We start from the raw sequence: 13,143 nt of genomic DNA on the forward strand, positions 1-13,143 counted from the left end.
ACCTTTGTTGTTGTCATTGCAGTCATGGGTGTACTGACCAGTTTTTAAGTTCTTCCAGGTGGGAAAACAATGCTTGGTGTCGGGTAACCTGCTAAACCCCCTGGGTGAGGGTTTGGGCCAGCAGGTAGCCTCTGCTCTGTCCCCCTCAGCTTTTCCAGATGCCATCCAGGCAGAAGTCTTCCTGGCATAGCAGGGGTGGCCTCCTGGTGCTGTGTCAAACAAACCAGCTTTAGGATCCCACTGGCCTAGGGTCAGTTCTCTGCCCTTGCACTGACTACATGACCTCAGACAAATCACTTCACCTGTCAGTGTCAGCTGCCCCGTCTACAGCACAGGTCCTCACCACACAGCTTTGTGGTGGGTTCGATAAGATAATACAAATACACCACTGAGAATACTGCCTGATTTGTGTCTGACCCAGAGTGACCACTAAGGAAAGGGCGACTCTTATTTTTATTGGAAGACACAGAGCATTTTAGCACAGAAACTACCAAGACCATCACAGCCCCCTAAAACAAGAACATCAAAAGTAGAGACTTTGAGATCAGTTGGAGATTAGAACCTGCACTCTGCTCACATTAAAAAAAAAGTCCAGATGTTGAGGCTAGGGTGGGACAAAAATGCTGATGCCAACCATCAAAAAGGAACAACTTAGACAAGCATTTCTGGGTGCCCAGTAGAACTCAACAGGGGACAGCCTAAAATTCAAGAGGAAGGACACAAGTTCATTAGAATGTCCTCAAGTCGCCAAAAGCCTCTTCCAACAGCTTGACTCTCAACCACACATCCTTAGTCGAAAGAACATCATTTAAAAAGCCATCTGAGGGCTTCCCTGGTGGCGCAGCGGTTGAGAGTCCGCCTGCCGATGCAGGGGACACGGCTTCGTGCCCCGGTCCCGGAAGATCCCACATGCCGTGGAGCGGCTGGGCCCGTGAGCCATGGCCGCTGAGCCTGCGCGTCCGGAGCCTGTGCTCCGCAATGGGAGAGGCCAAAAAAAAAAAAAAAAAGCCATCTGAGGAGACACAGGCCAGGAAAGGAACATCACTGTCCACGGATCAGCAGAGAAGAATCTCCTCTCTGCAGCCAAAGCCTCCCGGTTACTCCTTTCCCCAATTAGTGGAAAATGCCTTGATCTTAAAGCCAAAATGAACTGCTTCCATTCACGTGGCTTTCACCAATGATCGAGCAAGGCCAACACATCAGTCTCCTCAGGTACACCCTCCCAAGGGATGGGCTCCCAGGCCACCTTTAACTCTGCACGTTAAACTCCCTGTGCTGTATCTTGGGAGAAGAATGAACCAGTAGTTTAAAAGGATCTTTCTGGGGCTTCCCTGGTGGTGCAGTGGTTGAGAGTCCACCTGCCGATGCAGGGGACATGGGTTCGTGCCCTGGTCTGGGAGGATCCTGCGTGTCGCGGAGCGGCTGGGCCCATGAGCCATGGCCGCTGAGCCTGCGCGTCCGGAGCCTGTGCTCCACAACAGGAGAGGCCACAACAGTGAGAGGTCCGCGTACCGCAAAAAAAAAAAAGAAAGAAAAAAAAAGGATCTTTCTGTACTGAATCCTTCCCTGAAACAGGCAATGGCAGAAAGGGCTCAATAGAGGCCCAGAAATGTCAGCCGGGGAAAGGATTCAACTACACGCACGCACACCTGAGAGCTATATGAAGGCAAAGGGGGGAAAGAACTTACGAATTGAAACAAGGATAGAGAACAGTGTATTTACATCTATTGCAGCATAACAAATGACTCCAAAATTTAGCAGCTTAAGATGACAACAGATGTTTATTATCTCACAGTTTCTGTGGCTCAGGAACTCTGGGGCACCTTAGCTGGGTAGTTCTAATTTATCTGAGCATGTGGTCCTCTGCCCCAGGCTACAGCAACCTCCACCTCCACCTTCCCCCCTTCCCCACCCAAACCTACAGTTCAAAGCAGCTGTCCATCTCCCAAGAGCTTTGGGTTGGATGGTTGCTGTTGTTTTGTTTTGGGTTTTATTTTTTATTTATTTCCTGTATTCCGTGTTTTCCTCTAAAATTTTTTCTGAATTGATTGGGGGTTGGGTTACAGGTAGAGCTTTTGAAACCTGTGCTAATTCACCATCTTGGAAGGATCTGGAAATCTCTTATAGAACTTTATATTTACAGTAAAGACCCTACGACCTGAATGACTCCAGAGACAGTCAACCAAAAAAGATGGCTAAAGCAGGGAATCTTTTTTTTTTTTAATGATACATACATACCTTGAGTATTTTATTTTAACTTTAAAACCAAAAAAACACACAAAAAATCCTGAAATATTCTGTTATTGCTACTGAGAGAAAATCAGTTCATTTCTTTTTATCATTAGAAAAGAAGGAAGGAAGGAAGGGAGGGAGGGAGGGAGAAAGGGAAAGGAAGAAAGGAAACAAACTAGTGCAACGTTAAGATGTTTGGGCCAAGGGTTTTACTTTGAATGTGGATGGGCTGATTGGAGTTCCATTCTTTCTTTCTGGCATAAATCACCGCCGTTTTGCATTAGCTAAGATATTCTGTTTCTGTTTCTTTAAAATGGAATAAGAACTTAAAGGTGCTTGTAAGTAATCTGATTGAAGAGTCCTTCTAAATTTTCGATAAATTTTTTCATCCCACAACTATTTTAATGAGTTTTTTTTAGTTGTTTTTTTTTTTTTTTTTTTTTTTTTGCGGTACGCAGACCTCTCCCTGTTGTGGCCTCTCCCATTGCGGAGCACAGGCTCCGGATGCGCAGGCTCAGCTGCCATGGCTCATGGGCCCAGCCGCTCTGCAGCATGAGAGATCTTCCCGGACCGGGGCACGAACCCGCATCCCCTGCATCGGCAGGCAGACTCTCAACCACTGCGCCACCAGGGAAGCCCATTTTTTTAGTATTTTTTAAAATTTATTTTGGCTGCATTGGGTCTTCGTGGCTGCGCACAGGCTTTCTCTAGTTGTGGTGAGCAGGGGCTACTCTTCACTGTGGTGCGAGGGCTTCTCATTGCAGTGGCTTCTCTTGTTGCGGAGCATGGGCTCTAGGGCTCATGGGCTTCAGCAGCTGTGGCACGTGGGCTCAGCAGTTGTGGCACACGGGCTCAGTAGTTGTGGCCCACGGGCTTAGTTGCTCTGTGGCATGGGGGATCTTCCCGGACCAGGGATCGAGTCCATGTCCCCTGCATTGGCAGGATTCTTAACCATTGTGCCGCCAGGGAAGTCCCTTAATGAGTTTTTTAAGCATCTCATTACGTTTTGAAACAGTCTAATTTTCATAAAACAACCCTTTTTCTACACTCATGTTTCATCCATTTTTAACATTAAAAAATATTTTATTAGTAAAGAGTTGCATTAAGTATAATTGGTGGGATAGTTTTGGAAACAAACACAATTCCCTCTTGGTAAGAACACAATGAGTTGGGAGAAAAAGTGCGGGGTTCTGTAGAGTAGCCCAGTAGCCACGGCTATTTAACACACCTTGAGCCTCATTCAGTTAAATGTTAGAGAGAGAAAGGAGAGTGTGGATGTACTCACATCCTCTGGCATGTTCAGAGGATAGCAAGATCATTAAATGGACATCAGTAAGGAGAGGGTCCACGCTACCTCTACCAAGGTATGACTTGGTAATCAGTTAATAAGTTAGAGACCTCAATGCAAGACAGCCACTCCTGTAATTGAAATACTTATCCCCTATCACAATTCAAGCACTTCTGGGGAAAATGATACATTCGGTGACTATCATCCAGAAACAAAAGTCAAACATCAGGGACTGGCCACAGGTGAGTTCTGAAAGCCAACCTCATCTCCTTTACAATGATGCCAAGTCCACTCTGTCCACTCTAGTCCTGCAGATGCCCATCAATTGGTACAGGATTCTCACCCTAGTTACTCAAATACAATGTCGCTTTAACTACACTGGACACAGTTTCTCCCCTGTCCAAAATGGCATGAGCAGAGGCAGCCTGGAAAGAAGGTTTCCCTCCTGGGAGGCAAAGTAATAAGAACATGTATTCCAACACTGGCTACGCTGGTTGCTAGCTATGCAATCTTAAGCAAGATACTTAACCTCTCTGAGCTTTCATTTCTCCATATTAAATGAGGATTCATTTATTCAACAAGTGTTTCCTAAGTGCCTACTACATGTCAGGTACTGTGTTAGGGCTGCACATCCATAATTAATAGACATAGTTCCTGTCCTAGTTAAGATTACATTCCAGTGGGGGAGACATAAATAAGTATAATTTATATTATATAAAATTGACGTAAGTGCTCTGAGGGAAAGTTACAGAACATCATACTAGAGTATGGGAGAGCCAAATTCAGCCTGGAGAGGTCATGAGAGATAACTGTATTACCTCATGGATTCTTGTGAGGATGAAATGAGATTGAGAACCTGAGTAGTGCCGGGCATGTGGCCAGAAATCTATAAATGGTCACTACTTCTGTTATTCAGCCACGGAAGATGTCAGCCTTGCGGGGCGGGGGGGGGGTGTTGACGAGGGTACAGATGCCACATTTCCTGCTCAACATGCCAGTTCCGTCCTGTGTGTCTGTGGTTCATTCTACCTCAGAGCTGATGGGGGATGGAAGACCAACTCCTCTCCAGAGAGAGCAAGTAGAAAGAACAGCAAGTAGAAAGGCCTCCTGGTGTTTAAATGGAGCCAATAAAGGAAGGCTTCAGAAATATCCTGCTCATGAGAGGAAACCAGTTCATTTCTCTTTATCATTAAAAAAAAAAAAGAAAAAGAAAGAAAGAAAGAAAGAAAGAGAATGAAAGAGAAGAAAACTAGTGCTGAACAAATGAGCATACCTGTCCTTAACCAAACAACTCTTTTTTTTTTTTTTTTTTTTTTTTTTTTGCGGTACGCGGGCCTCTCACTGTTGTGGCCTCTCCCGTTATGGAGCAACACGCTCCGGACGCGCAGGCTCAGCGGCCATGGCTCACGCACCCAGCCGCTCTGCGGCATGTGGGATCTTCCCGGACCGGGGCACGAACCCGTGTCCCCTGCATTGGCAGGCGGACTCTCAACCACGGCGCCACCAGGGAAGCCCTTAACCAAACAACTCTTGCCAAGAAGAGAGCTCTGAGCAACTTGGGTAAGAAGTAATATAAAGGGGAGCATCTCAAAAGTCTCCGTTTACATCCTTCCAAAAGTTCTTCTGGCCATTTTCCCTGAGGATCCATCCCCACCTTAGTCTCCAATGAATCCATGTATTCCCCTAAGAGGGCCTCTTCCCTGGCTGCACAGCCCAGCTGAGGACCAACGCAGACTAGTTAGTTCCGAAAAAAAACTAAAGGAGACTTAACATTCCTTCTCCATGAGATTTTTCTCTCTTCCATTCAATCTAGAGAAGGATATTTGAATCTCAAGGCTAGGAGAGCTGTGAGGAATGACCCAACATAGTCATTTTCAAATCATTTCTAGCAAGAGAACACTTTTGTCCAATGAAATTTTATCCAAAACCATAATGCAGAAAATGGGTAAAGCAGTATTTTTTATATAAATGTATTATGTTTTTCTTCCAGTTTTATTGAGATATAATTGACATTCAGCATGGTATAAGTTTAAGATGTACAGCATAATGACTTGACTTACATACATCAGGAAATGATCAACACAGTACGTTTAGCAAACATCCATCTCATATAGGTACAAAATTAAAGAAACAGAAAAAAAAATTTTTTCCTTGTGATGAGAACTCGAGGATTTGCTCTCTTAACTTTCGAATATAACATACAGCAGTGTGAATTATATTTATCATGTTGTTAAAGGTATCATTTTAATTTCAAGTTATCTGCCATTGAATTTGATTGAGGTTCTTTGGATGAATCCAACAAATTATACTGTGGGATTCTGCATAATGTAGGAGAGTTCGGTCCTATATTAGCTTCAGCATCTAATTTGTGTTATTGCTGTTACACAGTTCCAAGAAGATCTTGATTTTCAGTTAGGCAATGTGCCAGTAATTATAATTACAATTCGCCATCTTTACGTTGCACATGAGAGAAACTCAGTTCAACTCAGATTAAGGAAAACAAAATAGAGGGAGCGTTGATCAGTTCCCATAAGAAAGAGTCAAGGACTTAAAGAGCTTCAGCCCTGGCAATCTTTTCATCTCCCCCTCTCCCCCACTGTCAACCCTGCTCTCCCTCAAGGTGGCTTTATTCTCAGAGAGCATCCCTGTATTAGAAGGAAAGGTGGCCTCAATAGCTCTAGGCTTACATTATAGTTAAAGCTATGATCATAAAGGGAAAAAACTTTTCCCTAAAGTTCTGGAGAAAATTTCAGGGCAGATGCACATTCTCTTCTCAGAAGGGATGACTACAGATAATGACAATAGGGAACTCTTCTTGACTAGGTTAGAGTCACATTGTCATCTTGGGATGAGGGAGGGTGTGAGGTCAGCCCTTCCCATCCATGAAGAATCGGTTTCCAAGGGGGAGGAGGGCTTCTGTTAGCAGAACAAGGGGAAAAAGAAAGTGTGCTAGACAGACAAAACCCATAGTACCACGGCTCACTTAATTTACATAAGTAGCTACACAGGTAAAGCTTTCATAGCTCACCTTCCAATCTCAGTTTACTGGAACAGACTCAGAGCTTGAGAGATAGTAGGAATTAATTGGTCTAACAATGAATCACTAACATTAACAATTATTTACGTTTCTTAACTACTAACTGTTGCCTTAGGAGGGATGTGACAAACAAGTCTTCAGTCAATTTTGATTTTCCTTGTTTTGAAAAACCAGAACACTTTTCAAACATACCTTGAAACATTCGATGACAACATTTTTAATTACTAGAAATCTCAAGTCCTGTCCTGTCAGATTGTTACAGAATACTTCACAACTAATTTATTTTGTTTTGAATGTTCAGTCCACAATTGTGTTACAAGAATTTATCCACTAGCAGTTTCAGGCAAGTAGATGAGTGCTGGCCTAAATTGTTTCTAAATTTTAGTGTAATACTGCAGCCCCGTCAGTTAATGAGACTTCCACCAGAATTTTAAATATGTGCAGAGCTCTGGTCCAAAGTTGCATAAACCATGCAACATACGTTAAAAAGCAAAATGGTGGTGACCCCCCCCTTTGCTACATGGTAGGATATGATACATTTGAGTCTTACTGTTCTTTTTAATCAATTTTATTGAGGGATAGTTAACATGCAATAAAATGAACCCACTTCAAGAATGTATTTCAATGAGTTTCCTAGATAATTAAAATTAACTTTAATAATAGTATTCTAGATTATAATCTTTAGCATTTACATGAGATCTAAACTTTCCCATCTTAAAAATAAGATCGCTGGGATTAACATGACCAGATATTTTTAAATATTATAAAGCTATAATAATCAAAACAGTTTGAGACATTGAGGCACTGTATTAGCTTGCTAGGGCTGCTATAACAAAGTACCACAAACTGGGAGAAATGTATTGTCTCACAGTCCTGGAAGCTAGAAGTCCAAAATCAAGGTGTTGGCAGGGCCACGCTCCCTCTGAGACATTCTGGGGAAGGATCCTCACCACTTACTGACTTCTGGTGGTTCACAGGTACTCTTTGGCATTCCTTGGCTTATAGGTACATCAACCCGGTTCTTCCTCGTATGACTGCCTTCCCGCTGTGAAGGGGGACATCTACCTCTGTGTCCAAACGTCCCCTTTTTATAAGGACAGAAATTATATTGGATTAAGACCCACCCTAATGAACTCATGTTAACTTGATTACCTATGTAAAGACCCACTTTCCAAATAAGGCCACATTCTAAGGTCCTGGGGGTTAGGACTTCCACATGTCTCTTTCGTGGGATACAGTTCAACCCATAATAACCAGGAATAGCAGATGAAGTAGAATTTTACCAGAATTGACCCAAACACCAAAAAATTAGAATGTGATAAAGGTGCCATTTCAAACCTGTTGAGAAAAGATGGATTATTCAATACGTGATGCTTGAACAACCAGGCAGCCGTCCAGCTGTATCAACAACTAAGTTGTATACTTTGTACTGTGTACCTGATCACTTCCCAGTTCCTGGTTCTAGTCCCTGGGGAAGCCTCACTGGCCTTGGGTTCTATGAAATACTCCATTATCCCTCCAAATAAATTCACGTTTTTACAAGGACTGGCTTGAGTTGGTTTCTGTAGCTTGCAACCATTTCAGAGGCTGATGGCCTCCTAACTGGACCTTCCTTCTCACAATGAAAAGTTTATATGTCCTTCATTAAAAAAAAAAAAAAAAAAAAAAAAAAAACCTTTCCTCTCTGTCACCCTGCCTCCTTCCCAATTCATCTGGCTTCTCGCCTCCACCTGGAAGTAGGCTATTTGAAGTCAGTTGGTTCCTTCTGCATCTTCCATCATTCCAGGCGTCCCAGGAGAAGTGATCAGTCCGAGCAGAAGCTGTCCTTTGAGGGCCACTAGGAAGTCTGCAAAGCCAGCTAAGATCGCAACTATTATAAAACCCAGACATCAAAGTATTTGGATGGGATTCAGAGTTTCCTGCCTCCCCAAGACCTCCTTCCAGAAGAGAATCAAACTGTCGAGGAGGAGGAAAAAACCACCTTAATTGGACCTCTGATTCCCAAAACTGCTATTGGACTTCTTAGTACAGAAAGGAGCTCCTTGGTAGCTGGCTTATTAAAATATTTTTCTGAAAATTGGTGAGATGGAGGGCAGCCCTAAAACCAGACAAAGCACACTTCATGCCAGAGGCTTTCTCTCTGTGAGGTTTCCTCTTACAGTATCCGGTTTTGCTTTTCAAACAGCAGCAAGAGCCCCCGTCTATTGAGCACTTACAATGTGTCTGGCATGTGTAAGACTCACATGATTATATTCTTCAATCCTCTCCATGGCCGCATAAGGTAGGTTCTATTTATATCCCCACTTTACATATGAGGAAACTGAGGCTCAAGGAGGTGAAGTAAATTGCCCAAGCCCACACATTTAGGAAGTAAGGAACACACATTTGAACCCAGGGTTTGTCTGACTTGAGTCTTCTCTCAACCACTAATCTGAGAATCCTAAGCCAAAACGTCTAAAGGCGCCAAGTGGGAGCAGAGAGGATGGTGTGGACCAGGGGTAAGATATGGGGAGTGGCAGGCAGAATGGGGAGCCGGAGGGCCCCCATCTGAAGAAGGCACCAACTGGCGGCAGCAGCCAGTCCTAGCCCTGTGGGGAAGTGGCCCAGTGTGGCCAGATTTTCCATTTTCCAAGAGAAGCTTGAAATCTGGATTTTATATGAAATCTCCCAACTTTTATGGGAACTGATTCAAATATTTTTAGAAAAAACATGGGGCAGCCTGGAAAACTGGCATCCACAGTCCACTGTTAGGCAGGAACTCTTATTCCCCACTCCTCGTGTTTCCTGTGGGAAGAAATTTACCTGGACTACCCCTAGTCCCCCATCCTTCCCCTCTGATTGGTCAGTTTCCAGGAAGGAACTGGGCTTGCTCAGCTAATCTCCATCCTCCTCCTGAGCCAGCCTGCCCTGGGGTAAAGCTTCAAAGAAAGGCTGGGTGGGAAAGTCCATCTATCGAGGGATGCGGCACTCACAAACCCATTTCCTTGTGAGCAGAAAGTCGTGTTCTCCAAACTGCTTTTGTGGTGTTTTCTGTGGATGCCATAATGAAGTAATACAGACCAGTACTTAACAGAAATGTAGTCTCTCACGGTTCTGGAGGCCAGAAATCCAAAACTAAGGTGTCAGCAGGGCCATACATCCTCTGAAGATTTTAGGGAAGAATCTTTTCTTGCCCTTGCTAGCTTCTTTCTGGTGCCTCCTGGCAATCCTTGGCATTCTGTGGCTTACAACTGCATCACTCCCACCTCTGTCTTCGTCTTCATATGATATGCTCCCTTTGTGTTTTTGTTTTTCCTTCTTGTAAGACACCAGACATGTTGGATTTAAGGCCCATTTAATCCAGCATGACGTCACCTTAACTAATTACATCTGCAAGGACCCTATTTCCAAATCAGGTCACATTCTGAGGTGCGGAGTGGACATGAATTTTGGAGGGGGATGCTATTCAACTAAACAGATTTTTTTTAAGAGTGATATTTTAATCTCCACCTGTCTGATTCCTGTGTCTATCTCTACACTGGTTCCAACTGGGAGAGGAAGAAAAGACTGTTGTTTCTTTATCTCCTAAAAGTCCAGCTGTTGTATCTAACACGAATGTTGCCTATTTGCAATCTCTAAACCAGCGGTCCCCAACCTTTTTGGCACCAGGGACCGGTTTCGTGGAAGACAATTTTTCCACGGATTGGGGGGGATGGGGGGAATGGCTCAGGCGGTAACGCGAGCGATGGGGAGTGATGGGGAGCGGCTGATGAAGCTTTGGCTGCCGCTCATCTCCTGCTGTGTGGCCCGGTTCCTAACAGGCCGCGGATCGGTACCAGTCTGTGGCCTGGGGGTTGGGGACCCCTGCTCTAAACCACACAGTAATGAGGTCATCTCTCTCCTGCATACTTTTTTCTTTTCTTCCCTGTCATCTCCTCTTATCTCTCTTTCTTTTTGCTTTTTAACCACTCTTTTGTTAGTTAAGTCTGTGACAAATATTGCTATGCTGTAGTAGAAAGTCTTTGAGGTTGTACAAACCTAGACTCAAGCCCCACCTTGCCATCTACCAGCCCTTCGGGCCTGACTCCTCATGGAGTCAGGGAAGGCTTCCTGGAAGAGGTGGCTGAAGCCAGGCAGCAGTGGCAGGACTTCTGGTATCCAGTCACAACAGCATGAGTGTCCAGTTCCATCACCATCAGTGTCTGCGCACTGAGCAGCAGCAGCAGCGGTGGGATCTTCACTGGGGCAGCCCCCTTGGGATGGCCTGGGTGTTGCTTCTGGCTGAAATAGCCTCAGAGCCTGACACTCTCTGCCTTCCTTCTTCTTCCTCACCCCAGATTCTTGCACTCCTAATATCCTTTCATTAATTCATTTTATGCTAAAATTAGTTAAGGCAGACTCTGGTGTTTCAACAAAAGCCCTGACTGTTATAGTAAATAGTGTCAGGGGTTGTCACCGGCAGCAGACACTCGAGGACAAGGGCATCAAGGATGGATTTCTGGCTTGACTGGCTCTGAAGTTAGGAGATTACAGCTAAAATTGTAAGAAGGGACTCTAGTAGTGCATGGCATTTCATGGGTAAATCCAGCAATTATATTATCACCTGTGATCTCGGGAAACAAAATGTCCTTGAAAAGTGAAGCTTAAGCCGGGGGCCAGGGGTCACATGGCCATTATCCTGAGCAGTACGATGGGCTTGAGGGATTCAAGGACTGTGAGTGGTAGGATGGATCACGGTCTGCACTTCTGCGATCCTGTCTAAAAGGATTCCCCATCCTGGCAACAATAAGAAAGAAAGGATGGAGGGATGGAGGGTGGGAGGGAGGGAGGAAGGAAGGAAGGAGGAAAGAAAGAGAAAGAAAGAAAGGGGGAGAGAGAAAGAGAGAGAGAGAGAGAAAGGGGGGAGGGAGGGAGGGGGAAGGAACGAAGGAAGGGAAGGAAGGAAGAAAGGGAGGGAGGGAGGAAAGGAGCAGGGAGGGAGGGAGAGGGGGAAGAAGGAAGGAAAGAAGGAAGGGATTTAGATCCTAAGTCTTCAGGTTAAGTTGAAAGACCATGGATGAGACTTCACTCTATGCTGGGTAGAAAGCTGGACAGATTCAGTATGTACTTGCACAGCAACAGTATTGGTAAGAACTGGCAGTTTTAGGTAACAGGCATTGCAGGGCAGCTGCCTGTTTCCCATGAAGCAGCCATGCTGTCATTATACCACTCATCTTCAAAGTGAAATGGGCACCAAGCCCATCTTTCCCTGGAACATCCTATGTGCTGGTCATTCCCTAGCACATTCTCTTAATACTCCCTCAGCTTTCTATGTGCTGTCCTCTAGTGCTCTATTTGTTTTTTAAAAAATCAAGTTCCAAAATGTACTCCCTCCCACCTTCAATTATCTGCCTCCATTAATATTGGACTTGATTATTTAAATTGTAAGAAGTTCAATTTTTAATTTTGCATGAGCAGCCCTTTGATCAAGATTCAAATGTGGGACTTCCCTGGTGGTCCATTGGCTAAGACTCCACGCGCCCAATGCAGGGGGCCAAGGTTCAATCCCTGGTCAGGGAACTAGATCCCACATGCCACAACTAAAGATCCCTCATGCTGCAACTAAAAAGATCCCGCAAGCAGCAGCGAAGATCCCACATGCCGCAACTAAGACCTGGTGCAGCCAAATAAATAAATAAAATAGTTTTTAAAAAAGAATCAAATGTAATGTCAGTTGTTGAACGTTCAAATGTTCACAGTACATATATTGAATTTCTTTACACGATACCTATTTTTTCTTTTTAAGAAGCAATGTAAAAAAATTTGTCTGGAATTTCCCTGGTGGCGCAGTGGTTAAGAATCCACCTGCCAATGCAGAGGGCACGGGTTTGATCCCTGGTCCAGGAAGATCCCACATGCCGCGGAGCAGCTAAGCCTATCAGCCCGTGTGCCACAACTGCTGAGCCTGTGCTCTAGAGCCTGCGAGCCACAACCATTGAGCCCACACACCACAGCTACTGAAGCCCGCGCGCCCTAGGGCCCCCATGCCGCAACTACTGAGCCCACGTGCTGTGACTACTGAAGGCCACGTGCCTAGAGCCCATGCTCCACAACAAGAGAAGCCACTGCAATGAGAAGCCTGCGCACCGCAATGAAGAGAAATTCTCACTCGCCACAACTGGAGAAAGCCAGGGCACAGCAACGAAGACCCAATGCAGCCAAATATATATATAAAAATAAATAAAACTTTTAAAAAAATTTGTCTATGAGAAAATCCATATGTTAGATGTGTTCTCAACTTGATCTGTGTCCCCAGTTCTTTAATTTCTGTTGGTATCAGCAGCATGATGAATTTCGTAAAGGAGAATTGAGAGGGAGGCCAGTGCTTAGAATAATACAAGACATGAGGGGACTCAGTACATATTTTTTGAGTAGATGAATAAAGCAATGGGCAGCATAATGAGGTACATGAATAGCTTTGGGCACCATCCTGGTTCCCTCATTCACACTCCCCATTCTCAGACCTGGGAAAATATGTGGAGATCCCATTTATCTGCAGACAATCACAAACTAATATAAATACTACATCTGCCCTTTTATCCTTTCTCCCCCTCCCCTGAATTTCCCA

Source organism: Lipotes vexillifer, unplaced genomic scaffold (genome assembly GCF_000442215.2).
Source record: "Lipotes vexillifer unplaced genomic scaffold, Lipotes_vexillifer_v1.1 scaffold1017, whole genome shotgun sequence".
Lineage (NCBI taxonomy): Eukaryota > Metazoa > Chordata > Mammalia > Artiodactyla > Lipotidae > Lipotes > Lipotes vexillifer.